The sequence below is a fragment of the Papio anubis genome, chromosome 12, assembly GCF_008728515.1.
Source record: "Papio anubis isolate 15944 chromosome 12, Panubis1.0, whole genome shotgun sequence".
In the NCBI taxonomy this organism is placed as follows: domain Eukaryota; kingdom Metazoa; phylum Chordata; class Mammalia; order Primates; family Cercopithecidae; genus Papio; species Papio anubis.
The window spans coordinates 23,212,619-23,239,009 of record NC_044987.1 but is presented as its reverse complement, the minus strand read 5'-3'; the positions used below and the strand labels follow the sequence as shown (position 1 = coordinate 23,239,009).

The 26,391-nt window shown below is 39.7% G+C and overlaps 1 long non-coding RNA gene across 8 annotated transcripts in view; it reads right to left on the bottom strand.

The window, feature by feature from the left end:
* The window catches only part of LOC103877884, a 305,800-nt gene that overhangs the window by 237,471 nt on the left and 41,938 nt on the right, over positions 1–26,391 (bottom strand). For 7 of the 8 annotated variants that reach the window (XR_004177359.1, XR_004177357.1, XR_004177356.1 and 4 more), the window contains one exon: positions 17,869–17,934. This is a non-coding gene — a long non-coding RNA (uncharacterized LOC103877884). Of the gene's footprint in view, positions 1–17,868; positions 17,935–22,302; positions 22,589–26,391 lie in introns of all 8 variants that reach the window. The other variant, XR_004177358.1, reaches the window with a different exon arrangement.

Genomic DNA, 26,391 nt, shown 5'->3' with positions numbered 1-26,391 from the left:
TTTATGCAAATAGTGTTAATTTGTTATCAGGTTAAAACAATGGGTTATAAGATAGTATTTGCAAGCCTCATGGTAACCTTAAACCAAAAAACATAAAATAGATACACGAAAAGTAAAAATAAACTAAATCATTGCAAAAGAGAAAATAATCTTTACTAGAGAAGGACAGCAATAAAAGAAAGAAGAAAGAGAAGATCACCAAACAACCAGAAGATGGCAGGAGGAAGTTCTTACTTATCAATAATAACATTGAATGTAAATGGACTAAACTATCCAATCAAAAGAGATAGACAGGCTGAATGAATGAATGAAAAAACAAGACCCATTGACCTATTGACTACAAGAAACACAATTCCTCATAAAGACACACAGACTGAAAATAAAGGGATAAGAAAAGATATTCCATGCCAATGAAAACCAAAAAAGAACAAGAGTCATATCAGACAAAATAGATATCAAGACAAAAACTACAAGAAGAGACAAAGACGGTCACTATATAATAATAAAGGGATCAATTCAGCAAGAGGATCTAACAATTTTAATTGTGCAATATGTGCACCCAGCACTGGGCCATCCAGATATATAAAGGAAATATTATTAGAGCTAGAGAGAGATAGGCCCCAATACAATAATAGCTAGAGATTTCAACATCCCACCTTCACCATTAGACAGATCTTCCAGACAGAAAATCAACAAAGAAACATCAGACTTAATCTGCTCTATAAACCTAATGAATCTAATAGATATTTGCAGAACATTTCATCCAAGAGCTGCAGAATACATAGTCTTTTCCTAAGCATATGGATCATTCTCAAGGATAGACCATACATTAGGTCACAAAACAAATATTAAAGTATTCAAAAAAGTTGAAACAATATCAAGCATCTTCTCTGACCGCAATGAAATAAAACTAGAATTTAAAAACAAGAAGAATTTTGGAAACTATACAAATACCTGGATATTAAACAGTATGCTCCTGAATGACTAGTAGGTTAATGAATAAATTAATAAGAAAATTAAAAATTTATTGAGACAAATAATAATGGAAACACAACATAGCTAAGTCTATGAGGCACAGCAAAGTACTAAGAGGGAAGTTGATGGCTCTAAGTGCCTACATCAAAAAAGGGGAAAATCTTCAATAAACAATTTAACGATGCATCTTAAAAAACTAGAAAAGCAAGAGCAAACCAAACCCAAATTAGAAGAAAAAGAATAATAATGACAGAGCAGAAATAAATAAAATCGAAATGAAAGAAAAAACAATACAAAATATCAATGAACAAAAAATTGTTTTTTTGAAAAGTTAAACAAAATTGATAAATATTTAGCCAAGCTAAACTAAGAAAAAAAAGAGAAGATCCAAATAAATAAAATCAGAAATGGAAAAGGAGACATTACAAGATATACCTCAGACATTCAAAAGATTATTAGTGGCTACTATGACCAACTATATGCCAATAAATCAGAAAGGCTAGAAGAAATAGACAAATTTGTAGATACATACAAGCTATCAAGATTGAACCCGAAGGAAATCCAAAACCTGAACAGACTAATAACAAGTAATGAGATCAAAGTCATAATAAAAAATCTCCTAGCAAAGCAATCTTCAGATTCAATGCAATCCCTATCAAAATACCAATGACATTCTTCACAGAAATAGAAAAAAAAATCCTAAAATTTATGTGGAACCACAAAAGACCCAGAATAGCCAAAGCTGTCCTAAGCAAAAAGAACCAAACCGGAAGAATCACATTACCTGAATTCAAATTACACCACAGAGCTATAGTAAACAAAACAGCACAGTACTACCATAAAACAGACACGTGGACCAATGGAACAGAATAGAGAACCCCAAAAAAAATCCACACATCTACAGTGAACTCATTTTCAACAGAGGTACCAAGAACATATGATGGGGAAAAGACAGTCTCTTCATCCGAAAACTAGCATCTGAATGAAGAAGAATGAAACTAGACCCCTATCTCTCACAAAAATCAAATTAAAATAGATCAAAGACTTAGATCTAAGACTTCAAAACATGAAACTACTACAAGAAAACATTGAAGAAAAATCTCCAGGACATTGGTCTGGGCAAAACTTTCTTGAGCAATACCCCAAAAAGACAGTCAACCAAAGCAAATGTGGACAAATGGAATTACATCAAGTTAAAAAGCTTCTGCACAGCAAAGGATGCAATCAACAAAATGAAGAGAGAACTCACAGAATGGGAGAAAATACTTGCAAATTACCCATCTGACAAAAGATTCATAATCAGAGTATATAAGGAGCTCAAACAACTCTGTAGGAAAAAAATCTAATAATCCTATCAAAAGACAGGCAAAAGATTTGAATAAATACTTCTCAAATGAAGACATACCAATGGCAAACAGGCATATGAAAGGATGTTCAACATCATTTACCATCAGAGAAATGTAAATCAAAGCTACAGTGAGATATCATCTCACCCTATTAAAATGGCTTATATCCCAAAGACAGGCAATAACAAATGCTTGTGAGGATGTGAACAAAACAGAACCCTTGTACTCTCTTGGTGGGAGTGTGAATTAGCACAACCACCATGGAAAACAACTTGGGATTTCCTCAAAAAACTAAAAATTGAGCTGCCATGTGATCCAGCAATCTCACTGCTGGTATACATCCAAAAGAAAGGAAATCAGTATGTCAAAGAGATATCTGCATTTCTACATTTGTTGCAGCACTGTTTACAATAGCTAAGATTTGGAACCAACTTAAGTGTCCATCAACAAATGAATGGATAAAAAACATGGAACATATACACAATGGAGTGCTATTCAGCCATAAGAAAAGAATGAGATTCTGTCATCTGTAACAACCTGGAAGGAACTGGAGATCGTTATGTTAAGTGAAATAAGCCAGGCACATAAAGACAAACATTGTATGTTCTTACTTGTTTGTGAAATTTAAAAATCAAAACAACTGAACTCATAGACATAGAGAACAAAAAGATGGTTACCAGAGGCTGGGAAGGATAATGGAGGTTGTGGCAGGGAAGATGGGGATGGTTAATGGGTACAAAAAAAAATAGAATGAATAAGATCTATTATTTGATAGCACAACAGAGCAACTATAGCCAATAATAACTTAACTGTACATTTTAAAATAACCTAAAGAGTTTAATTGGATTGTTTGCAACTCAATGGATAAATGCTTGAGGGGATGGATACCCCATTCTTCATAATGTGCTCATTTCACATTGCATGCATGTATCAAAACATCTCATGTACCCCATAAATATATACACCACCTATGTACCCCCAGCAATTAAAAATTAAGTAAAAATTTTATAAAAGAATTGAGCTATCAAGACACAAAAAGACATGGGTTGAATCTTAAATGCACATTGCTAAGTGAGATAAGCCAGTCTGAAAAGGTGAACTACTGTGATTCTAATTATGTGACATTCTGGGAAAAGCAAAAATAATATAGCAATAATAAAAATATCAGTTGTTGCAAAGAGTTTGAAGAAGTTTTGGAGAGTTGAACAAGTGAAGCACAAAGGTGTTTTAGGACAATGAAACTATTCTGATACTGTAATTGTAAATATATGGGGTTTTTTTAGTCCATATAACTTTACAGCTCAAAGAGTAGAACTTGACATAGGCAAATGTAAAGAAAAAAACAAAACCTAATTCAGGAGATGAAAGGAATCCCAAGATGAAATGCAAAATGTAATAAAACAATCTAACAATATGTATGAAACAATCTTGGCCGGGCGCGGTGGCTCAAGCCTGTAATCCCAGCACTTTGGGAGGCCGAGACGGGCGGATCACGAGGTCAGGAGATCAAGACCATCCGGGCTAACACGGTGAAACCCCGTCTCTACTAAAAATACAAAAAATTAGCCGGGCGTGGTGGCGGGCGCCTGTAGTCCCAGCTACTCCGGAGGCTGAGGCAGGAGAATGGCGTAAACCCGGGAGGCGGAGCTTGCAGTGAGCTGAGATCCGGCCACAGCACTCCAGCCTGGGTGACAGAGCGAGACTCCGTCTCAAAAAAAAAAAAAAAAAGAAACAATCTTATCGAATTGAACAAGGGAAGAAAAAACAGTGCTCACCTATTTTGGAAATGAGTGGAGTCTGTAAGAGTAAAGGCAAAATGAGCTGTACATAAGCACTGCACTCTAGTTGATAAAGTGCTTCCCATAGGGGTACAGGTTAACAATGTGGAAGCCACTATATATGTGCACTGAAAATGAACAATTATGTAAATGGATGACAGATGATAGGAGCCAGATTTCTCACAGTTGGCATGGGAGTTCACATGGGAGTTCCTGATAAGCAACAGGAAGAGGCTAAAGTGATCCACGTGGTAATGGATTAGATTGGAAACACCAGTATAAACTCATGTTTGGCTTAATATGGATACAAATGGTTTCATATAGAAACACACACACACAATACACAATATCTTTGCTTGGTCTCCCAGTTAAAAGGGCTTAGATACAACGATACCCCAGTTGCAATAAACACACCTAACACTCATATCTTGGGTTCTAATATTATCCTTCAATAAAAGGATCCTTGGAGAACGAACTGGTTCTAGGACTGGGGCAGGAAACATACAGGATGAGCTGGAGCATTTTGTAATGACTAAAAGCAAGGAAGTGCTCAAACACACGCATGCGTGCCCACACACGCACACCCCCACACCTCACACAGGCACATGTGATGAGGACAGCTAAGAGACATGGGAGTCACTAAAAGAACCCTGAGTGGCCAAAGCTGGAACAATCTGAGTAACAAAATAAAGTAGTATTGGATTATAATCCAAAGTATTAAATAAATATCCATGAATCTATACTGATATAAATGATTGAATAAATAGGTAAGTGGCAGAGAAGAGGCAAATCTCTAGGTAGGATTCCAAATAATTCATGTGGAGTATCTACATGCACATTGCTAAGTGAGAGAACCCAGAATCCAGCTCCTTAAGGACCCGGAGCATAACTCTCCCCCTTCCTTAAAGGTGGGCTGGACATAGTGACTTCCTTCCAAAGAGTACAGTATGGAAAGGGGGGGAAAGAGTAGCTTCACAGTGGAGAAATCTGAATAATACCTTAGCTAAGTATCAAGTTTAACATTAGCAAAGATAAATCGCCCTTGATTTTAAATACCCTTGATATGATGTGACGATAATGGCACTTTACCTCTGTGGTCTTTCTCCCAAAAAAACTATGACCCCAGTCTCACGATGAGAAAAACATCAGAAAAATCCCCATTAAGAAACATTCTACAAGATACCCAACCAGTATTTCTCAAGATCGTTAAGGTCATCAAAAACAAGGAAAGTCTAAAAAACTACCACAGCTAAGAAGAGACTAAGGGGCATGACAGCTAAAGGTAATATGGTATCTTGTGTAGGATCCTAGAACTGGAAATGAACCTTTTATAAATAAAAATGAAATTTGAATTAAGTGCAAACTTCAGTTAATAATAATCTATCAATATGGACTCATTAATTGTAACAAATGTACCAAATTATTGTCAAGTGTTAAGGAAACTGGTGTGGGATATGTGGGAATTCTCTGTGCCATCTTCTTAATTTTTCTATAAATCTAAAACTTATAAAAAATAAATTTTACCTAGAAAAACACAAACCTGATGATGTGCATACTATTACTACTCCCACTTTATAGGGGAGGAAACCAAATCATGGAGAAAATGATTACCTCCTCACAGCTGCCAGAGCTGGGATTTGAACGAGTCTGATTGCTGAATCTGTGTTCTCACCCACTATGCTCCACTGCCTCAAAAAGGAACTTGCTTCTTTCCCCATCTTTACTAAGGGCTGCAGGGACCTCAGGGAAAGGGATCTAGTGAGCGCTTTCTCCCTTTCTTTACTGATATCCTCCCTACTGATTACCAGCTTTGGGCCAGGAAGGCTGAAGCAGAAAGGTTGCCGAAAGTACTGGAAGTTCCTGCTTGGCTGGCAACTGGGAACTACTGCAAGTTGGCATCAGACTCTCTGGGTCCAACATGCTTAAAGCTGAAAGTGTTTCCATGGGCTCTTTGGAGGCTACTTGTGTGGCTCCCACTAAGGTCCCAAGAAGTAGGTATTTTTCTCCATATCCCCTTAGCCCTGGCTCTTGGCAGTTTATGTCCTGCCAGGCTGTTTCCTAAGGCAGGACATAAACAACTCTACCCCATCAGCGTCAACAGCTGAAAGGTTCAGAGAAACACACAATACTAGACTCTCTACTCTCTCTTTCCTGCCATAGCTGCCTTAGATATCTGAGGTGTTCTCTACCTGCAAGGAGCACACAGTGTGTACTTTTAATCACCTGAAGCCCCTCTCCTCCCCCTCCCCTCCCCTCCAATTGGGCTGGCAGGGAGGAAGCAGGTGCATTCACACACACACACACACACACACACACACTCTCTCTCTCTCTCTCTCTCTCTCTCACTGTAGGGTCAAAGCTCAGTTTTCTCTAGTGAAATCCTGTGTGCAAAATGTAATCCTCACACTTTGCACTTGATCTGATTTGGGTGATCCAAGAATCGTGGAACCACTCTTTTTTCTTCTTTTTTTTTTCTTTTCTTTTTTTTTTTTTTTTTTTTTTTTTTGAGACAGGGTCATGTTCTGTCACCCAGGCTGGAGTGCAGTGGCGCTATCTTGGCTCACTGCAACCTCTTCCTCCCAGGCTCAAGCAAACTTCCCACCTCAGCCTCCCAAGTAGTTGGGACTATAGATGCCTGCTACCACACCCGACAAATTTTTGTACTTTTTCTAGAGACGGGATTTTGCCATGTTGCCCAGGCTGGTCTTGAACTCCCAGGCTCTCACCTTTGTCTCCCAAAGTGCTGGGATTACAGGCGTGAGCTGCCACACCCAGCCATGGAACTCTTCATAACCATTGCTTTTGAAACTCTTGTATTTTTTTTCCCCACATCTCATTTTGGCAAACCATATCTATTACCTCAGTTGAAACCTCAACTTTAGTGCCCTGGGCTTTTTTTTATTGTTATTGCTTTTTAACTGTTACTTTAGGTTCAGGAGTACAGGTGAAGGTTTGTTACATAGGTAAACTCATGTCATGGGGTTTGTTGTACACATTATTTCATCACCCAGGTATTAAAAACAGTACCCAATAGTTATCTTTTCTTCTCCTCTCCCTCCTTCCGCCCTCCACTCTCAAGTAGACGCCTCAAGTTGTTCCCTTTTTTGTATTCATAAGTTCTCATCATTTAGCTCCCACTCATAAGTGAGTGCATGTGGTATTTGGTTTTCTCTTCCTGCATTAGTTTGCTGAGGATGAGGGACTCCAGCTCCATTCATTTTCCCACAAAAGACATGATCTCATTCTTTCCTGAGTTAATGTCCTGTTATGTATGTATATAAGCACATATTCAGGGACCAAGAAATACTTGTGAGATAGCTTAGTCATTAGGGAATGCTAAAGATAAACCTATAACATCATATGTTACCTCCCTAACTAGATTATAACGTCCTCTAGTGTTATAATCACATCTTCTACATTTTTGCAGTGCATACACACATACACACACAAAAACACACAGATACAGAAACACAATTCTCTCCTAAAATTGACTCAAGAAATCCTGGTAGTCATTTTGATGATGTATCTCTGTATACTTAATTCTACAAAAGCAATCAAGCAGGAATCTGAGGTTAGAAATACATACTTTGGAGCCAGAACTTGGACAGCTGAGTTTCCAGCTAAGTCACTAGTAACCACCTGCAAAGCTGGCTTGGTTTATCAGCCACAGATTCAGACTAGCCAACCCTGAATATTAAATCAATGGAATGCCAAATCTTGCATCCAGAGCAAACTGAACACCCAAATATACATCATAATACATCATCCAGGTCGAATATTATTTTTTACCTTGTAATTTATCTGAATCTGTAAAATAATATTATCAATTGGAAGATTAACCCCTCTAAAATTGGCAGCCACAGAGCTTAAAATTCAGGTGAAATGCATCATTTTCACCCACAAGCTAGAAAATCAGCTCTGTTCACTAAGTATGTAACAATGGGAGTATGTCCATGGCTTCCCTGGTTTAAAGAAAAATCTTTTGTTTCTGAGTGGTTCTGAACTGTTCTTCCTTGGACAGTGATGCAGTTTCCCTTTCATAGCTCCTCCCTTACACACGTGTCCCAAGTTTCTCAACTTCTATGTAGGGCCTTACAGGGATCCAGCACTGTAGGACAATAGGCTGTGCATGGACAATGGATGAATTGGTGGTAACTAAGGACCAACCACTTGCTCCATCCCAAGTCCTCACCGAGGCTAAGTTTTTTTCCCTCCTCATTTCAAACACTCCCACCTGCATTGTTCCTCCACCTCCTCTTCCTCCTCCCTATTCACTAGCTCCAGGCTTGCCTGCCTTTGGGGATGGAAAACTCTAGCTAAATATAGGCATGCATCAGAGTTTTCTTTTCTCCTGTTAGGCCAGTGGCTCATAAGTATGTTTCTGCTTCTGTATAGTTTGGAGAGGGGAAGACAGCCCCTAGGGCACCCATGAAAGCAGAGAAAGAAAGATATGCTGAACTTGCAAAACTCACAGATGAATACTTTGAGCTATAGCTGCCCCATAAATGTTTCCAATCAGTGTCATCTCCTCTTTGCAAAAACTGCTCTCCTTGTTCACCTCCCATGTTGTGTTCTTTAAAGGCAAAATGGTTTGAAAACAAAAAGTGGCACAATTTGAACATGTTTAACCAAGCTAGACACAGAGAATAATAAACAGAGCCAGGATCATGGCCAAACAAGAGAATTTCATGTGAAACTATGTTGAGACCATGGTCAGGGACAGTAGAAAAGGGAATCTTAGGCAGAGTTAAGACCACAGTTGGTGGCCAGTGACCAGGCAAGAAAGTAATCGTCAGGCAAGGGAAGCCATGCCTGGTGCCATTCACAAGGTGGTAATCCACAACAGCTAGCTACATTTTTCCTGATTGAGAGAGGAAAAGGTACTAAAAGCTCTATAGGAATTCATTAGATCCAAAAGAATGAATTGGAGCTCCTCTAGGTTGAATATTTGAACCAAATCAGTTAAGATGGAAATAAATTCTAGAATAGCTTCATAGATGTTCCATTTCCTATGTCTGGTCTGAGAAGTTTTTAATAGACATGATTTTCTGGATTCTTGGTGGACTTTGAGTTTACTCTAAGAAGGCAATCAATGGCAGTATAGACCAATAATCCTACATCTTCATCTCTAACTCTCATCTCAAAGTGCATAATAATCTATGAAGACCTAACACCAGGATTTTTATTATTTGCTTCTGATTAAGATAGCACCTGATTAAGGTATTAGGAAAAATCTATGTTTTCATCCAGAAACTTTTACAATTTCTTACTGATAAAAGTAATTATGACTTATAATTATAAATATAAATATAAAGCTGATTAAACATAATTATAATTATAACTGATAATTACTTTTGCCTTTACTCTCCTTGTTCACCTCCCATGTTGTGTTCTTTGATAGCAGAATGGTTTGAAGACAAAAAAATTGCACAATTTCAACATGTTCAAAGGGACACTTACATCCTTAAAAGAAAAGTTTATCGTATAAAAGTAATTACAACTGATAATTACTTTTATATCATATAAAAGTAAAATAAACTTTTCTTTTAAGGATATAAGTGTCCCTTTTGGAACAAATCATGTTCCAAAGGCTTGTAACCAGTATATTGCTCTGTCTCAATTCAATGGTGTATGAACACAAAGCAATTTCATTTTTCTCTAATTTAATTACTCCTTCACTGAAGCTCAATCAAATCTGCCCTTTGCATCCTTAATTGCATCCTAGGCAGATTTCAAAGCTTTATCCTTTATTTTCTATTATTAAAACTCAGTCCACCACAGCTAACATCTTACTGAAAGGGGAAACGCTGAAAGCCTGTTCTCTAAAAACTAGAACAAGACAAGGATGACCACTCTCACCACTCATTCAACGTAGGACTGGAAGTTCTATTCAGAACAATTAGGCAAGAGAAAGAAATAAAGAGCACCCAAATTAGATAGGAGGAAGTCAAATTGCCCTTGTTTGCAGATGACATAATTTTATAGACAGAAAAACCTAAATATTTGACTAAAGAACTCTTAGAACTGAAAACGAATTCAGTGAAGTTGCTGAATACAAAATTGATACACAAAAGTTAGTAGCATTTCTGTACATGAACAAATTCATGTAGCTGAAAAAGAAATCAAGAAGGCAATCCCATTTACAATAGCTACAAAATAATACCTAGGAATAAAGTTAACCAAAGAGGTAAAAGACCTTTACAAGGAAAACTACAAAACACTGCTGAAAGAAACTGAAGAGGGTACAAACAAATAAAAAGACATCCTGTGCCTATGGGACAGAAGAATTAATATTGTTAAAATGGCAATACTACCCAAAGCCATCTACAAACTCAATGCAATCCCAATAAAAATACCAATGACGTTTTTCACAGAAATAGAAATAAAATGCTAACATTTATATGGAATCATAAAAACCCCAAATAGCCAAATCCATCCTGAGCAAAAAGCACAAAGCTAGAGTTATCACACTTCCAGACATCAAAATACACTACAAAGTTGTAGTAACCAAAATGGCGTGGTGCTGACATAAAAACAGGCACATAGATTGATGGAATAGAACAGAGAACTCAGAAAGTAATCCACATATCTGAAGCCAACTGATTTTTTACAAAGGTGCCAGGAACACTCAATGGGGAGAAGACAGTCTTTTCAATAAATTGCTGGGAAAACTGGATATCCATATCCAAAAGAATGAAACTAGACTCCCCATATGTCACCCTTTACACAAATCAACTCCAAATGGATCAAAGACTTAAATGTAAGACCTGAAACAATAAAGTTACTAGAAGAAAACATAGCAGAAATGGTTCAGTACTTTCATCTGAGAAAAGATTTTATGAATAAGACCTCAAAAGCACAGATAACAAAAGCAAAAATAAACAAATGGAATTATATCAAACTAAAAAGCTCTGCACAACAAAGGAAATAATCAACACAGTGAAAAGACCACCTTCAGAATGGTAGAAATATTTGCAAACTACTTATCCAAAAGGGGATTAATCTCCAGAATCTATGAAGAACTGAAATATCTTCATAGCAAAAAAAAAAAATCCAATTAATAAATGGATCTGAAGAGACGTTTCTCAAAAGAAGACATACAAATAGCTAAAAAATACATGAAAAAAATGTTCAACATCACTAATCATCCGGGAAATGCAGAGCAAAACCACAGTTATCGCTATTATCAAAAAGACAAAAACTAACAAATGCTGATGAGGATGCAGAGAAGGGGGAATTCTTATACACTGTTGGTGGGAATGCAAACTAGTACAGCCACTATGGAGAACAGGATGGAGGTTCCTAACTACAAATAGAACTACCATATGGTCTCACAATCGCACTGCTGGGAATTTATCCAAAGGAAAAGAAATCATTATATTGGAGAGACATCTGCACCCCCATGGTTATTGCAGCCCTATTCACAGTAGCTGAGACATGGAACCAAGCTTGGTGTCCAACAACAGATGTGTGAACAAAGAAAATGTGATATATGTACACCATAGAATGCTATTCGGCATTAGAAGACAATGAAATCCTGTCATTTGTGGCAATATGGATGGAATTAGAGGACATTATGTTAAGTGAAGTAAGCCAGAAACAGAAAATTAAACACCTCATGTTCTCACTGATGTGAAAGCAGAAAAAAGTTTATCTCCTAGAAGTAAAAAGTAGAACAGAGGATACTAGAGACTGGGAAGGGCAGGAGGAAGGAAGAGATAGGAGAGATTTTTTAAAGGATACAAAATTACAGCTAGATAGGAGGAAGCCGTTCTAGTTTTCTACACCACTGTAGGATAACTATAGTTAATAATAGAGAGTTTCAAAGAGCTAGAAGGAGGAAATTGAATATTCCCAGCACAAATAAATAATAAATGTTTAAGATGAACATGCTGACTACCTTGATCTGATCACATTATATGTATTGAAACATCAATATGTACTTTATGAATATGTAGAATTATTACTTGTTCATTAAAAATAAATAATTACATTTTTAAAAAGCAGTGTGGAAGAGAAATCAAGGCTTCAGATCTTGTGAAGCAGAGGTAGGCTACACACCCCCACACCGGGGCTTGTCCAAATTTGTGAAGCACAGAATCTGTGAGCAAAGTAAGATGGTGTTTGTTTTACTCTACTAAGTTTACTCTACTAAGACTTGGAGGTTGTTGTTTGTATATGACAGCTGGAACTGTGGTTGCCACCTGGGGACCATGAGGTAGTGAGAGTAAGAATCAGCCAACAGAATTGGAAAGGACCCTATTCCCAATGACATTATTGAATAAATTAATTGACCAATCCAAGAACTGCTCTGCCTACTGACCTTTTATTATATGTGATTATAAATTCATTTTTGTTTTGATCATTTGGGGGAAAAAACTACTCCAGTTAAAACTTTAATCTCAAACTTGATCTACACATCATGTCCTCTCCTCCTATGAGTACAATTGGTTTAAGCTAAGACTCGGTCATGAAGGCTCGGAGGTGCTTCCTCTACCCACTTTTCAAGGCCTGGTTTCTTCAGTTGGTCAGTAGGAAGGAGGCAGAGGGCTGGAAGGAGGTGTCTCTTATAATTGACTGCTGCGGTTCCTCTCCCCATAGGTTACTCTGCTTCTCAGGGCAGCATGGACTAGCTCTAAACACCCTCAATGTGGTTGGTGTTCAAATCCCTGCTCTTTTGAGGAGCCCATGTGAGAGTTCTCCTCAGGGCTCCCAGGCCCCAGCATAGCACACTTCCCTGACCCAGGAGACTTGGCTCTGGTCCTACCTCTCTGCTCCCCATAGCTTCCACTTCTAGGGGTACTTGTGACAGCACCATGGCAATTCATTGCCAGAGTCCCCTTCTCATCTGGAAGCTCTTTTTTTTTTTTTTCCTTTGAGATGGAGTCTCACTCTGTTGCCCAGGCTGGAGTGCAGTGGCACAACCTCAGCTCACTGCAACCTCTGCCTGCCAGGCTCAAGCAATTCTCCTGCCTCATTCTCCTAAATAGCTGGTACTACAGGTGCACGCCACCATGCCTGGCTAATTTTTTCTATTTTTAGTAAAGACAGGGTTTCACCATGCTGGTCAGGCTAGTCTCGAACTCCTGACTTTGTGATCCACCCACCTTGGCCTCCCAAAGTGCTGGGATTACAGATATAAGCCACTGCGCCCAGCCAGAAGCTCTCTTAAGTGGCTCAAGCTACCTTCCCCTATGACCTCTAGGCCCATGGGTGACATGTTCATACTTGCCTTGGTCACACCCCCACCCTGCCCTGCCATCTCTCAGTTCTCTTTCTCCTGCTTAGTGGGGCCCAGAGCAGATCAGCAAGTCATCCAACTGGGGACCAAGATGTCAGTCTCCCCTTCCAAGGTACCTCCAATTGCCACAAGTAACTTTCTTGGAACTTCACCTCATGGGGCTTGCTGGGTGTGAGAGAGTGGGGATATAACTTTCACCTCACCCAGGGGGAAGAGAAGAAATAATTTCTCAACATAAATGCCTCACACTCATGGCTTTCTTTCCCACTCCTCCTTCTTCACACACCCCCATCTTAGTTTATTCCTGCTGCTATAACAAACTTAGACTAGGTAATTTACAAAGAAATGTATTTCTTATAGTTCTGGAGGCTGGGAAGTCCAAAATCAAGGCACCAGCATTTGGTGTCTGGTGAGGGACTTCTTACTGCATCTTCACATGGCAGAAGGGGCAGTGTGTCCTCATATGGCATAAGGCAGAAGGGCAAAAAGGGCTGAGTTAGTTCCCTTGCACCCTTTCACAAAGGCAGTAATCTCATTTGTAAGAGTGGAGCCCTCATGGCTTAATCACCTCTGAGACCCACCTCTTGATACTATCACATTGGGCCTTAGGTTCCATCATAATGAATTTTGGGGGAACACATAGATTCAAACCATAGCACCCCCTTCCTAGTTTTCTTATGTAGACTTGCAGGAGGGATACAAGTGGCTGATGGTAGAAGGAGCTACTCATTACCTCCTAACCAGTCTGGGTGGGGGTGGCTTCCAGGGACCTCCAGGGCTTGGTGGGTCTCCTTACAATGGAAGATAGTTCACACCTCTTCTTTCCAGCTATGGCCCTAGTGCCCATTTGGGGATATCAGGAGAAGTACCACTCAACATCCTTCAGCAGTCTTCAACAAAAAATTGCAAGCTTTAATAAAAGAAAAAAAGAAGACAAAATATTTTCACCACAGAATCCAAGGCACAAATCTGTTTGTCAGAGATGAGTGAGACTATGTGTATCCTTTGTGTGTAGGCACAGAAATCCTCTCCTAACCAAAAGGTTCATCTCCTGTGTGAGCTGATCAGGAAGGAAGGGCTAGTTCTCCAGCTAAGGAAACCAAACAGCTGTTAAGGGACAGGGAACAGATCCCAAGGCTTCAAGACCCTGACACCTGAGGTGAATCATCTCAAAAATCCTGAGCTCATGGAAGATTTTATTTTCCCCATTATCCAGTCCTCACTTACCCGCAACAGTCGGTTAAGAAGCCACTAACTGGAGGACAAATTGGAAGGACATAAAGCACAAACAATTCAGAGAAGTCGGAGAAGCCAAGAGTTGTTATCAATAAGAGTAGAGGTTATTCCCTCAGTGATTTTCAGAGTGAGCCCCTAAGAAGATGGGAATTTCATTTTAAACTTAATAAAGAATAGAGGACTACTGTATCCAGGGAACCAACTCTGTTCTCCCTTCACAGTTCCGTGCGTCCAATAGTTGGCCAGTGAACCAATGACTTTGCAGTCCCTACTGTTTGCAATATGGAGATAGAGAGGAGAGCCCGTTCCCACTCCTAGACTGCGGGGAGGAAAGACACACACTCCAGTGATGATGCCCAGAAGATACAAAGCATATTGGCACACTACCCGGCCATAAGAACCACTGAATAAATGCTTTTAAACCAAACTGATTTCAAAGGTTTTATACCAGAGTACCCAGAAATGTAAACCAGAACAAAAATGCTAAGTTTGATGCACAGTGGTTACAAGGGGAGGGAGTGCCGAGAGCAGGCTGATTGCGGGTGGGATGGGGGGTGGGGCAGCCAACTTTGAGTTGGAACGCTGGAGTCACGCTGTAGATATTCTGCCTCCCATGGAAAGAAGTTCAAGACCACGAGAGCAGGTTAACAATCTTGTGTCAGCTTTGTGGTCGGAAGTAGAAGTAGCATTCTCCCAGTCCTGGAAGGAGGAGGCATACCAAGGATCCTTCTTAGAGAAAAGACTAGAAAAGATGTGGACTCATATTTTGTCATGAGGGCCAGCAAGATGGCAAATGGAGCCTACCAAGGACCAAAGTTTGCTTGGTTTGATCTAGTGTCTCACTGGATCAAATAAATCTAGTGCTAATAAATAACAGCTACATCACGACAATGGAACAATCCTGAGACAGGCCAATGTCCTTCTTTACATTTCCCAGATGAGGAAACTGAGGCATAGAGAAACTGTGTGACTCGCCCATGTTTACAACATTTATAAGTGGAATCGGGATTCAAACCTGGCCCTGTAGATCCAGAGCCTGTGCCCTTAACCACATGGCTCTCCCACCTGTGGTAAACTAGAGAGGTGGGCATGCCCAGACCACTCAGAGAAAGAGGCACCTCTTCTATGTGCCAATTAGTACATGCTACGTAGTGATCCACAGCAAAGGGTGGGGGAAGGAGTTGAAGGGATAGGCAGCGAAGGTCGGGAAATGGATTCCTTCTCTGCAACCAGTCATGGAAGGAGCATTTAGGTTGATGTCCGCTATTTTCAGGAAGAAAGAGTACATTCCTTCCAGTTCACTGCAGTTTCCAAAAAATCCTCGCTCCTGCCCAGCTGTCGGAGCAAGCCCTTTTGGTGAGCTGCGGATAGGGTTGAGGCACCACCTAGCGGCTTAAACTGAAAATACTCCCAAATGAATGTCCCTGGTGAAAGGAGGCGAGGGAAATCGTGATCGCCCAAGGCTGGAAAAGGGAATCGAAAGCAAAAACTACTCATGCTCAAAGCCTCCTTTCTGTATTCCCTTCTAGCCTACAGCTACGCATCATTAAAAGATGTCCTTTTTATGCCAGCCTGGTCAAGAACTATTATGTTGTTGTTGGGGTTTTTTTGGGGGTTTTTTGGTTGCTGTTTTGAGACGGAGTTTCGCTCTTGTTGCCCAGGCTGGAGTGCAATGGCCCGATCTCGGCTCACTGCAACCTCCGTCTCCCGGGTTCAAGCAATTCTCCTGCCTCAGCTTCCCGAGTAGCTGGGACTATAGGCGCGTGCCACCACACCCGACCAATGTTTGTATTTTTAGTAGAGACGGGGTTTCACCTTGTTGGCCAGGGGTCTCGAACTCCCGATCTCAGGTGATCCGCCCACCTCGGCCTTTCAAAGTGCTGGGATTACAGGCGTGAGCCACAGTGCCCGCTGGGGTCAAGCACTTTTATGCGAGAGAGGTTGGTAGGTCAGGTCAATGGATTTCAAGACCCCCAAAAGAACTATAGTCTAGATTAGGCATGTGAATAAGGAGAGTTATGGGAAAGAAGGGCAGATGGGAGACTCAGTCTGAGGGAAAAGGTTTAAATCCAGCTTCTAGAACTCTGAGCAATGTTCATACATTGGCGTCAGGTGCAGATGAGGCTGTCAACTGGTGACGTCAATTCGGGCTGGTTGATAAGAAGGGTTTGTGCCAGAGTCCATCCTCAGGAAACTAGGCAGCTGATTGGCTCCCTCACCCCACCTCTAGGAACCTGGGGAGATGGGGAAATTTCAAACATTCAAAGGATCACACAGGAGAGGTCGAAAACAGACAAAATCAGATTCAGGAAGTGGCCAAATTTAGTGTCAATTTGTGCCAGGTTGAATAATGGTCCCTCTGTACAGATTTGGTCCCAAGTCTGTTTAGGTTAGCAGCGTGCAAGGTGTGATGGAACCCTTGACCCTGCAGGCATCGATATTCTGTTATGTTTTCTAAGAATGATACTCTAGATGTTTCTCTCTGTCCTGGGCTTTGTTACATCTGCTCTCCAGGCACCCCAGCCCCTGCAACCCCTCAGTATTCAGACCAAGGCAGAGGAAGGTATTTCTTCTATTTGGTCATCAAGAACTTGCCCTTCGGGCATAACAGGACTGACATTGCAACTCACTCCTTCACCTTTCCTTTAGCCTCTGTAACTCAGGTCCCTAAAGTTTCAGGCTCCCCTGCCCCTGTTCTCTCTTTTCTATTTTGACTCACCTTTATTTTCACTTTTTAATGTTGGCTCTATCCTTGAAAGTGTGACTTCGCCTGTTGTTCTAAGCTGAGCTCAGGGCTCAGTCTCTCTAGCATCAGATGGTTTTGCTGGTCAGAGTCACGTCAGGAGCCTCTCCACTTTATCTCAGATTCCTGCCACAGCTGCCAGACTGCTGTTTCTCCTTACTGCAAAGGCTCAGACCATTGAAGAGCTCCCTAAACGTATGTAGGCCAAAGGGATCTCCCTTGGGTCTTTATTTATTTATCATACAGAACTGATCATCCCCAGAGATCAATGAATGAATGAGCCTTCCTCTGTCTATGTTAGTGGTGTATTTATGTGATAACATACTTAACATGGTTGTGTTTCCCATTGTATTTGCTTGAAAGGCTAAACTGCTGTAACAGAGGCCCTGAATTACAGTGTCTTCAAAATAAAGTTTATTTATCTCTCATGTACAGTTCAGATAAATATCAAGCTATTTTTCGGGGCACAGTCATTCAGTGACTTCCATTTTATTTCCTCACCACCTTTTAGAGAGTTTTCCTATGTTCAGTAAATATTTGAGCACTTACTGTTTAAAAGGTCCTGGGTCACATTTTACAGGAGATCCATAGTTCAGCCTTCTCAGAACTCATGATCTAATGGGAACACAAAGCAAGAAAAGGAATAAGTATAGGTCAAAGAAGAAAAACAAGTACAATAGAGAGATCTGCAGGGATCAAATGAGGAAGGAATCACCTTCAGTTCAGGGACAACAGGAAAGTCTTCACAGAGGACATGTGTATACAATAAGATTTGAAGGACAAATAAAATTTTAGTAAAGAACAAAAGAAAATGTTACCAGTAGAGAAAACAGTATGAACCAAAGTTTGAGGATTAAAATATACATAGAAATGCTCCTAAATGCCCATCAATGATAAATTGGATAAAGAAAATGTGGTACATTGGTTTCACCGTGTCGGCCAGGACGGTTTCTATCTCTTGGCCTCGTGGTCTGCCCGCCTTGGCCTTCCAAGGTGCTGCGATTGCAGGCGTGAACCACCATGCCTGGCCTTCATTTTTTCTTTGAGTCAGGATCTCACTCTGTCACCCAGTCTGGTGTGCAGTGGTGCAATCATGGTTCACTGCAGCCTCAAACTCCCAGGCTCAGGGCATCCTCCTGCCTCAGCCTCCCAAGTAGCTGGGACTACAGGCACATGCCACCACACCTGGCTAATTGGTTTTTATTTTTTATAGAAATGGGGTCTCACTTGTTGTCTGGGCTGGTCTCAAAATTAAATAATGCTCCTTCCTCTGCCTCCTGAGTTGCTTGGATTACAGGCGTGAGCCACTACACATAGATATGGTTGTTATCTTTATTATACTGATGCTTTCATGGGTATATGTCAAAACTTAGCAAATTGTACACTTTAAGTGTGCAAGTAATTGTATGTCAACTATACCTCAATAAAGGTATTCAAAAAACTGCACACACAAAAAAAGAAAATATGGTACATATACACCATGGAGTACTATGCAGCCATGAAAAGGAACAAGACCATGTCCTTTGCAGGGACATGGGTGGAGCTGGAAGCCATTATCTTCAACAAACTAAAACAGCAACAGAAAACCACACACCACATATTCTCACTCATAAGTGGAAGCAAAATGATGAGAACACATGGGCACATAGTGGGAACAACACACACTGGGGTCTGTCGGAGGGAGTGGGAGCAGGGAGAGCATCAGAAAGAATAGCTAATGGATGCTGGACTCAATACGTAGGTGATGGGATGAGCTGTGCGGCAAACCACCATGGCACGCGTTTACCTGTCTAACAAACCTGCACATCCTGCACATGAACCCCTGAATTTAAAATAAAAGTTGGAAATCTAATAAATACATTAAAAATTTTACCAAAAAAATTAGGAAGAAATGAGGATAACAGAATAAGGCATATGGAGAATACAGCTTTGAGAGAAGTTAGAGCCTCATTGTGGAGGACTTGGATGACAGGTGAGGAACCAGTTCTTCACTGGTGGGCCAGGGGCAGTCACTTGAGATTTCTAGTTGGGGAGGAAATGATCAGAGCTCTAAGTTAATTGAGATGGACTAAAATGGAGACATTGAGCATGGGAAAACTAACGGAAAACTACCATAAGTCAAGGAGGAGACAGCACAGACTGGATTCAGGTCACAGGTTCAGAGAAGGGGCCTGAAGAGAAACCCACGGTGAAGTCAAGACCGACAGCTGTGGAATGCTGGAAATGAAAGGGGGAAATAAAGCATAACTCAGAGTTTTCAAGGTTTACACACTCAAAAAATGGTGATGCTGCTAACTGAGATATGGAAATCAGAGCGTGATCTGAGGTTGGGTAAGGGTGGGAGGGTGAAGAGTTCAGTTCCAAACATTAAGTTTAAATTCCTAGCAGACTCAAATACAGCTTTCTAGAAGCAGCTCAAAATGTATATCTGAAGCTGAGAAGATAAAGTTGTTTCTTGTATAAGATATGGATTTAAAAGTAGTCTGTAGGAAAAGAGACATGAAGAGGAAAGAGGGCACCAAGAAAGAGAATACAGAGCAAGGGGTTGGCGGAACATTAGAAAACTCACATGGGTTAATTGTAGGGGAAGAAGCTTCAGGGAAAGAAGAAGAAAGAAAACATATCTGAAAAGCTAAAAAATCAGGAGTGTGTAGTGTCTTGGGAGGCAAAAAGAATTCTCAATGAGGTTCAGCTATGTCAGAAACAAAGAGAGGGAGGAAAAAATATTGAATTTGATAACTAGTTTGTAAGTTACAACTTTTAGGATGGTAGTTTGGTAAGCTGAGAGGGATAAAAATGAACAAATTAAACAGTGGTTTGGGAAGTTAGGAAACAAATATGGAAAGTTAGGAAAGGAACAACAAAATAAACCAAAAGGAAGTAGAAGTGAAGGATTAATAAAGCCCAGATTAATGAATTAGAAAATAACACTAATAAATACAAAAACTGTATTTAAAAAAAATGAACTATTAGCTAACCTAGTTTTAAAAACAAAGCACAACATACATAAACAGAAATAAGTGACCAGGCAAGGTGGCTCATGCCTATAATAACAGCACTTTGGGAGGCTGAGGCAAGTGGATCACCTGAGGTCAGGAGTTCGAGACCAGCCTGGCCAACTTGGTGAAACCCCATCTCTACTAAAAATACAAAATTAGCCAGGTGTGGTGGTGTACACCTGTAGTCCCAGCTACTCAGAAGGCTGAGATAAGAGAATCTCTTGAACCCAGGAGGCAGAGGGTGCAGTGAGCTGAGATCGCACCACTGCACTCCAGCCTAAGCGAGCCAGAGTGAGACTCCATCTAAAAAAATAAAAGGAAGGAAGGAAGGAAGGAAGGAAGGAAGGAAGGAAGGAAGGAAGGAAGGAAGGAAGGAAGGAAGGAAGGGGAGAGAAATAAGTGAGACACTCCAATACATAAATAAGAAATTAAAAGAATCATAATAGGCTACTTTGTTCAACTCTACACAAATGAATCTGAAAATCCAGATTAAAAGGATAATTTTCTATGGCTATATAATCACCAATAATAACCTCAGATGGTATAACATATATTTTGAAACACAATATAAATTACTATAAAACCACTAGAAACAACAAGATATTCTGTACCATAAAGGAATGACAAACTAATATACAGAAATCAACCACTTTCATACACACAAACAATGAGTGAGAGTATAATGGAAGAAAAGACTCCATTTTTAATATAAACAAAATAGATAAAATCACTATAATTAATAAGATGAGTAAAACATATAAATAAAATTTAAAAACTATAAAAATATGCAAAATAATACTGGAACATATTAAAAATCACTAATTTGCAAATATAACATATACCCAATTAGTAAATATACCAGAAGAGTTGTTTTCTTGTTGTTTCTTTTCTCTATCCTTCTTTTTCCTTTCTTTTTTTATTTTTTTGACTAGACAGCTTAATTCTAAAGTTCATACGAGTAATTAAATAAATTATTGAAATAGTTAGGAAAACTCTGGGAAGGGGAATAGCTAGGAAACAGGAAGGAGAACATCATACACTGGGGCCTGTTGTGGGGTGGGGGTAGGGGGGAGGGATAGCATTAGGAGATACACGTAATGTAAATGACGAGTCCATGGGTGCAGCACACCAACATGGCACATGTATACATATGTAACAAACCTGCACGTTGTGCACATGTACCCTAGAACTTAAAGTATAATAATAAAAAATAAATAAATAAATAATGAAGAGTAGTGACTAGCCCTACCAGATATTAAAATATTAAATATCAGTGATTCAGTAATGTCATTTTGGTCCATAAGTAGACTAATCGAACAGACGCCTAAGTCAAGATATACACTGAAATATATGTGTGAATTCGGGTTATGATATAAGCTACATCTCAATCAGTGTGAGAAAGATAAAGTATTCAAAACATAGTTTTGTTGTTTGGGTTCCAATTGGATGTAAGAGTTAAATATGTTTTAGAATAACAATAGAAATACTAAAGGAAAACAAAGAAGAATTCCTTTATAAACCTGGCATGAAAAAGACTTTACTTACTTCGACCCCATAAAGCCCTGGAGAAAAGATGATATATTCAGCTAAGTGAAAAATAAAAGCTTCTGTACAAAATAAAAAACTACAACCATTAGACATAAGCAACATCAAAAGAGGGGGGCAAACTAGGGGGAGTTATTTGCAGCTCCTATTACAGTGCCTTAATTTATAACATACTCCTAGAATTTGATAAGACAAAAACCAGTGAACCCAATATAAAAGTAGACAGGTCACGGGAAAGGAGATAAATGTATGAAAAGATGTTTGATCTCACTCCTAATAGGAGAAATGCAAAGTAAAACTACACTGAGAGAATTACTTTTAGATTGGCAAAGGTCCTTAAGTTTGATAACATGATGTATGTATAGTTTTCAGTTGCTGCTATAACAAATTACCACCGACTTAAAGGCTTTTACATTGACAACACAAATGTATATCTTACAGTTTTGTAGGTTAGAGCCCAGCTTGGGTCTCGCTGGGCTAAAATCAAGGTGTCAGCTGGGCTGTGCTCCCTCTGGAGGCTCCAGGAGAGACTGTGTCCTTTTGCTCTTTCCAGCCTCTACAAGCCGCCCGTGTTGCTTTGCTCATGGTCCCCTTCTTCAATTTGCAAAGGCAGCAGCATTGCTCCTCGCTGTGTCTTTCTTCTATCATCACATCTTCCTCTGACTGACTCCTCTGCTGCCTCCCTCTTCCACATTTAAGGACCTTTGTGATTACACTGGGCCCATCTGGATAACGTAGAAAAAAGTCTTATCTTTTTGATAAGTCTTATCTTTTTGATTAAAGTCTTATCTTTTTGATTATCTTTTTTGATAAGTCAGCTGATTATCAAACTTAATGCCTCTTTGCCGTGTGAACTAACGTATTCACAGGTTCCAGGGGTTAGGATTTGGACATCTTTGGGGGCCACTGTTCTCCCTACCATGCAGACTGTCAGTGAGGTTGTGGGAAACAGACACTCTCATCATTCCTAGTGGGAGGGAATATCCCCTACAAGGACTATGTAGGGTAATTTGGCAATATCTATCAAGATTTAAAATCCACATAACTTTTGATCCAACATTCCATCCTGAGAACCTAGTCTACAGATATACTTACTTGCACTAGATGAAATGATGAATGTCCAAGATTATTTACTATAGCAATGTTTGCAACAGCAGAATAGCATAGTAATGTTTGTAATAGCAATTTGAGATGTAATAAACAACTCAAATGTTTATAAGTAGGAAACTGATAAGATTAACGATCATGCATCCATACAAAAGAATGCTACGCAGAAATTTAGAAGAATATTCTCCAAGGTAATTAAGTGAGGAAGAATAAAAGGAAGGGGGAATAGGATAGTATATAGTGTGCTAACTTGCTTGTAGAAGCTGGGAACCAGATGAGAATTTATATTTGTATTTACTAGTAAGTACGTAAAGAAACCCTTGAAAAAATACACAAGAAACTAAAAATAATGACCATCTATGGCAGAAAGAATGAATACGTAGGAGACTTTTAATTACATCTCAAAACACGGGTTCACACATGTATGCACACACGTACACGCATCTTGCAAGACTCAGCTGAAATGCCAACTTCTCTAAAAGACCTTCCTCCTTTCTGAACCCCTTTTCTAGGCCATTTATAACTCCCTGGACATTTGTGCCATATTAGGGCTCCTGCACTCTTTGTATTACCTTAATTTGTGCAAAACCAGAACAGTGATTTGAAGAAGGACAAAGAGAAGGAGACAAGAAAACATGAAGAGGAAGAAGCCACTTTCTGAATCTTTAGGAGGAGGGGATTTAAATGTTTATCAAAAAGAAACATGAATTTTCAAATGATTGAGAAATACTACACTGACATAAACACTTGGGGGGCTGGGATAATAGTCTCCAAATGGCACTCCTCACACTGCATTCTGATCATTCATTTATGTCTGTCTTCCCCACTAAATCATCAGCCCCTTCAGAGAATGGATTTTGCAATTTCCTCACACACCATACATGATCTATTTGAAAGACTGAATGAGAATTGACTTCTATTCCTTAATAGAGGAAAGGGATGGCAGCTTGAGAAAAATGAACTCTCAGGCACATCAATGTTAGAAAAGTTCTTCCGTATCCTATGGACTGAAATATAGCTATGTTTTCACATGGGTATCTTTTACTACATTCAGTGTCTCTGAACTGGAGTTGTATCCACAGTGGCTGTTGTTCAGGCAATGGTTGTGGTGCAGTTGTCACTGCCCACATCACGACAACTTGACAGAGCTGTTTATGCTGTCACGTCCAATGAGGTCTGTGCAAGATGACCACATAATTTATCCTCCAAACTCACTCTTTTGAGAATGAAAAGGGGCACTAACCAGATGGGACGCCATGACAAGAGCAAACCTAGATTGTCACAGGCAAATGTAGACAGATGAGGTGCCGTGTTAGTACTGCCTACGATGGATTTAAATGTCATTCAAAATGTCTTCAAAAAGAGTGCACTATGATAATCATTTAAATTGGAAATGACCACATCCACAAAAAGCACAGAAACGACCATGAACATAAATTTGGTAATCGTAAAACAAATATTCATTTTTGAAGGAATGAGTATAGTTCCGTGTTTTCTTACAAAGCAAACACCTAGTATTCATGAAACCTTAAGTAAATACTTACAGGTGTCCAAAGGTGTGTTACATCATTTTGATGGGAAATATGCAAAAGGGTTGCCTTTTAAATGACAGACAAGGCAACTGAAAGCAGGAGAATTTGCCAAGTCCCTCAAAATTGATTAAAAAATTTAAAAAATTAGAAAAAATCCTCCAAAGTAACGAGAGGCTCTGTGACTAATCTATGTTTCAGGGCTATTGCTAGGCATTATGGCATAGGCTAAAGCAGCTTTTTCCTTCTTTCTCAGTGACACATGAAGTCACGGTGTATCTAACAATCAATGGCACCTTAGCTTCAACGAGATACCATATTTTGTCTAGATCAATGAGAAAGAACCCTTCTCATCAATGCATACCTGCTGTATCTGGATAGAGACGATTTCTGAAGGTGGTTTTATCACATCCCCTCGGTTCTTCCTGGGGATGTGCTCAAGCCAGACTTCAAGCGAAGCCTCCAGCCAGAAAGCAAGAATCCTTGAATGGACTTGGCTAGCTCTTTTACCCAGATATGTCTGCTAAAACTCTAGCAGAATTAAAAGATTGTAAAAGCTGTCTTTAGCAAGCCATAACATTTGAATCTAACATCTGGGACCTTGGTACTATTTCATGTTACACCACCAGTACCATTGCCCATAGGTTACATAATAATGACACTAACAAACACAGTCACTCTGCAATTGTGGAGTGATGAGAAGTTTGTGGACACAAGGGGTCAGCTATTTACAATGTCACATTGTTGGAGAGTGGGTGAGCACAACACATCTGGCCAGGGTCTCCTATCCTTTGGCCAGCTTGCTGCCTTGCACCTCATATGAGCTAGTCCTGGATTATCAAAAATGCACCTCATATGTGAAAGAAAATCCCTACTTTGTTTGTTTTGTCGTTGTTGTTGTTGTTGTTGTTGTTGTTGCTGTTTTATTGTTGTTGTTGTTTTGAGACAGAGTCTCACTCTGTCACCCAGGCTGGAATGCAGTGGTGTGATCTCGGCTCACTGCAACCTCCACCACCTAGGTTCAAGCTATTCTCCTGCCTCAGCCTCCTGAGTAGCTGGGACTACAGGTGTGCACCACCACGCCCAGCTAATTTTTGTATTTTTAGCAGAGACAGGGTTTCACCATGTTGGTCAGGCTGGTCTCAACTCCTGGCTCAAGTGATCCGCCTGTCTTGGTCTCTCAAAGTGCTGGGATTACAGGCATGAGCCACCATGCCCAGCCCAAAATCTCTATTTCAATAAAACTACTTAAACCTGTTTCTTGACTTACATAGTCAAAATCTTCAACTGTTATATTAAATTATACATATATACACATATACATGTGTGTATGTATGTACACTATGTATATTATATAGAGTTATACATATATACACATACACATATATAACACATATGTTCTATATACATTTATGTGTGTATACATACGTGTATGTGTATATATGTATGTATAACTGAATATATAGGAAAATTATGATTCTAAAATCCTGGCATTTTTTATAATCCAGGACTAACTCATAGTTGGAAAGAGGGTTTATTTTTGTCCCTAGTATCTCTACTTCTTTCTCTCATGACACCATAGTTAAAGGACCCAGAGGCAGAGCCTTTACCAAAGGAAGAAATATTAGAGTCAAGATAGAAATGACCAGTCAGGCATTCACCTTTAAGACCACTAGCCCAGCTCACTCAGCTTTTTCACCAATCTCTAAAATTCCTTCTCTCCTGAATTCTGGGAATAGGCTTGGGGAACTGACTGATTTCTCTAAGTGTGAGGCTGATGGACCAAGGCCCTACACACTGCTCAGAAATAAATCCAGCCTTCTTCCCTGTCCCAAATAAATAGTTTCAGCACTCTCATTGCTTTCTGGAGGGCACATTGGGTGTCACAAAAT